This window comes from Corylus avellana, chromosome ca10, assembly GCF_901000735.1.
Source record: "Corylus avellana chromosome ca10, CavTom2PMs-1.0".
In the NCBI taxonomy this organism is placed as follows: domain Eukaryota; kingdom Viridiplantae; phylum Streptophyta; class Magnoliopsida; order Fagales; family Betulaceae; genus Corylus; species Corylus avellana.
The window spans coordinates 10272652-10275675 of record NC_081550.1 but is presented as its reverse complement, the minus strand read 5'-3'; the positions used below and the strand labels follow the sequence as shown (position 1 = coordinate 10275675).

At 40.3% G+C, this 3024-nt stretch overlaps 1 pseudogene; it reads left to right on the top strand.

Annotated features, from left to right (window-relative positions):
* The first annotated feature begins 574 nt into the window (after positions 1 to 574).
* Positions 575 to 2703, top strand: LOC132162909 (protein SENSITIVE TO PROTON RHIZOTOXICITY 2-like; annotated as a pseudogene).
* The last annotated feature ends 321 nt before the right edge of the window (positions 2704 to 3024 follow it).

Here is a 3024-nt window from a genome sequence, read left to right as displayed (position 1 = left end):
GGTGGAAGAGCTTTATTGGTGGTAACTGGAAGACTGAATTTAGATAAAATGTGTCAAACGACACAAAAAGCTGGATGACCTAAACGTTGATGCCAGTGAGTCGCAGATGTACGTTCACCAATTAAGGCATGATTTATTGATGACGAGGAAGACGACGGTAAGAATCGGTACAGACCATTCTTAAGTTGGCCGTGATGAAGAGGGATCTTTGTTCGGCAATCCTTGATAACAAAATAAGATGAATGGAATTCAAAGAAAACATCATTATCATAAGCAAATTGACGAACAGATAATAGATTTTTACAAATTTTATGCACAAGTAAAATTTGTTTGAGCAAAAAAATACGACAAGGAGCCGATAATGTTGCTGATCCTATATGAGAAATAGATAAACCTAAACCATTGCCTATGCGAACGAGATCTGTGCCGACATATTCCTCAGATGTGAGATTGAGGTTGTTCATCCCATGGGTGAGATGATGAGATGCACCCATGTCCGGATACCAGTCCTCTTTCGGATTGACTAATGGAGAGGAGTAGGGAGCATATGTAAGAGTTGCTGACTCGTTCTAGAATGAGGCATCAAAATGGGAGCAAAACTGAGATGCAAGATGGCCCGTTTTGCCACACAACTGGCAGACATGACGGGTTAGAGCAGCAAAATGGTTGGAGAAGAAAGACTCACACCCACGGGCTGGAAAAGCAGGTATGCAGCCATGGTATGCTTGATGTCCTCCAGAGTACGAGCTCCTCCCAAGAATCCTCTTCCACGTGGTATGCTGAATCTAGCAGAATAGTTTGTAGAAGGAAAAAGCATCTCGGTAGTGGGTAGGTTTTGCTCAATCCTCATCTCATGAACCAATAAATGGCCATATATTTCATTGATAGATAAGGGATCTACCTATATGGTAACAGAAGTGACAAAAGGATTGTATTCAGATCCTAGCCCAGCAAGAAGGAATGATACGCTCTCAAAATGATTTAGGGGTTGTCCGGCAGCAGCTAGAGTATTGCTCAGTTTTTTGATCTTTTGGAAATATTCAATGATGGAAGATTGTCCTTTCTTTGACGTAGCAAGTTGATAATGGATCTGCATGATTCGAGCACGAGATTGCGAAGCGAACATGTTGATCAAGGCAACCCAGAGGTCACGGGCAGTAGCACACCCAACGGCATGAAGCACATATTGTTCGGTGAGTGTAAAAATTAGAACACTAAGTATCATCTGATCCTTCTAAATCCACTGCATGTAGTTGGGATTGACTATTGTGGCCGGCGCATCTGCTGCTATGCTGGGGTTGGGAATCGTTTGCTACAGTGGCAGATTTGTTCCATCCACGAAACTGTAAGCATCTTGGCCTTGGAGATACGCTAGAATTTGTGTATGCCATGTGGTGAAATTATCCTTGGATAATTTGAGGGAGAGGGTATGGGACATTTTTGGGAGGGTGAAGATGGAGCAGCCAGATTGCTGCGGGTTGGGTTGCGGGTTGGGAGGAGAAGGAGGGTTGGAGGAAACTGCTACTTCGGCCACTGAGCTTTATACGTTAGTCTGTTTATGCTCTGATACCATAAAATATCTCTAAAGAAACTCTACGTAGAATGCTTTGAATTGCTTACCACTCTTGGTGGTTTGTGTATATATATATAATAGTACAAGAATCCTAGTGACAATGAAACTCAAATATACAGAGATAAAGGATAAGAGATGATAATGAAATCTAATTACAGATAATAACTACATGGAAGTATCTATAGATCTTGAGTGTGAGAGTCCCATATTATCTTGTGTTCTAATAGAAAATAACATACATCAATCAAAGGCAGGTTAGAGAAAAGCAACAAAGAAAAATGCTTTTAGGAAATGCCATCGCACTAGCACCGCCAATCCCACTTTCCTCTGCCCAACTCCTCCAATAGTGAGCCAGTTCAAGGCTTAATTATATTCTAACGATACCCTTGAGTAGTACAGCGAAACCTATAACAATAACAACTGTAGTAACAAGGATGAAGATCATAGTGTTGTCAATAGGGTGGAAGGGAAACCTATAGCAATAACAACTACAACAACAAGGTTGAAAATTGAAGTGTTGTTAATAGGGTGGAAGGGAGAGAAGAATTAGAAAGGCTTTCCCCAAAGAACTACGACATCATTGAATTGGACATTGCAGATTTGTTGGCAAAGTACACCCACTACTGCAAAGTTTGTGGGAAAGGATTCAAGAGAGATACAAATTTAAGAATACGCATGAGAGCTCACGAAGAAAAATACATGACAAGTGCTGCTCTAAGCAACCCCATGAAGAACCACAATGGTAGCCCATCTAACAAAGATAGTAATTTGATGAAATTTTCGACGAAATATTCGTGCCCGCAAGAAGTGTGTCGGTGGAATCAAAAGCATGCTAAGTTCTAGCCTCTGAAGTCCATGATTTGCGTGAAGAACACTACAAGATGAGCCATTGCCTGAAGATGTACGCTTGCAAGCGATGCAGCCAGAAGCAATTTTCTGTTCTGTCGGATTTGAGGATGCATGATAAGCACTGTAAGGATCAGAAGTGGCATTGTTTATGCGGTACCACATTTTCTAGGAAAGACAAACTTATGGGGCATGTTGCTTTGTTTGTTGGGCACTCCCCGTCAAGTAAGCCTTTGACAAAACTAGTAAAGAAAGACTACCCTCAAGCACTCCAAATGCAATAAATGATGATAGGAAAAGATGGATGAATATGTGGTCATAATCATCTCACCCTTAATTCCTTTCCTTTCGTCTTCTATATGCTTTTTTATATTTATTGAACTAAATGAAGTCTTTCTTCCAACCAAATACTAGGTTGTTTCTTAGGAGAAACAAGCATTTTGGGTGCATTATTTTGAAGGTTATTATTCAAATTAGTATGTTTGTATATTGTTGTAATGATTGTATATTGTTCTGGAAGGAAAATAAGGAGTTAGTTTCATGTGTTAAATGTGGAGAATCTAAGTGGAAGGACAAAATTCATTTAGATGAGGATGGCCACCCTA